Below are 1327 nucleotides of genomic sequence, written 5' to 3'. Positions count from 1 at the left end.
AGAGAGAGACAGAGAGAGACAGAGAGAGAGAGAGAGAGACAGAGACAGAGAGACAGAGACAGAGACAGGGAGACAGAGACAGAGACAGACAGACAGATACAGAGGACAACTAAGGGTGGCCACCACACATTCATACACCTGAACAGATAGAAGGATCCAAGGACATCGCACAAGGTTTCTGGACTCTGGATCAGCAGCCCCATTGGGTCTCTCCTTTGTATCCAAACAGAAGGTGCCTTAACCAAAGTTACCTCTGGAGATGACAGACCAGGTGACTTTCTAATTTGTTTCCTTTTGGGGTGGAGGTGTCAGACCCTTCTGAAGCATTAGACATGATTGATCAAAGGGAATCCTCTGGACCTGGAACATCTCAGGTTAGGCACCCCCTAGAAGTCCTGACTATTGCATTCTTCCTTGCTCTACCCCAAGGGACTCTGAGACTCCTGGTGTCTCAAGATCTGGTCCCTGGGATCTAGATAGGACCTCCATAAATGTTGTGGGATATTCACCAGAGATTGCTCAGACATAGGTTTAAGCCAATAGAAAATCTTTATTAGTCAGCCAGTAACTTTACTAGGTCTTTGAGATCCCAATGTAATCCTAATCCTCTCTTAGGGTGAGCTTTGAAGCACAAAAATCATGTCCTGGGTTGACACCCTTCAGTTAACAAGAACAGTTAGTTAGCAGAAGAACTATAGAAGCTGAAAAGCAAGCTTAGGAAATTTTGAGATTTTCCCAGAACTATTATGAAGTTTGACAGAATAGATCTTTGTTTTCATTTTGGTTGATGATGCTATCTATGGGCTGAGTTTTACAAGACAAATGAAACTTCCATGATGGAGTCAGTTGTGCTAAGATCTGGGGCCCTGTTATAAATGAAAGCTACATCCTGAGACCCTGTCTCAAAACTAAAATCCAGGATTTCAATTGTATCATTCTCATTGCAAGTACTCAACTAATGGCTACTAACTGTTACAACATAAAACAGTTTATCACAGAAACTTCTATGGTGGCTCTAACCCATATTAGCAGACCCCAGAGGTTTAAGAAATGCATGATTTATCGGCCTTACTTGGCATTTTATTTTATTTTATTTTATTTTGGTGAGACAGTTCCTTGCTATGTAAGTCACACCCATCTCAAGATTGCCTCAACCTCCCAAGTGCTGGCATTATGGGTATCCACCCCATATATCTTCCATGTTTGAATTCTTTTTTTTTTTTAAACACTCAGAAAGATATTTTATTTCATGTTCATCGCACATCTTCTTCTTTGCCAACATAGTGTATTTTCTTTTTTTTTTAATTTATTTATTTATTGAGGATTT

This window comes from Microtus ochrogaster, chromosome X, assembly GCF_000317375.1.
Source record: "Microtus ochrogaster isolate Prairie Vole_2 chromosome X, MicOch1.0, whole genome shotgun sequence".
Classification (NCBI taxonomy): Eukaryota; Metazoa; Chordata; class Mammalia; order Rodentia; family Cricetidae; genus Microtus; species Microtus ochrogaster.
This window is presented reverse-complemented; position numbering follows the sequence as displayed.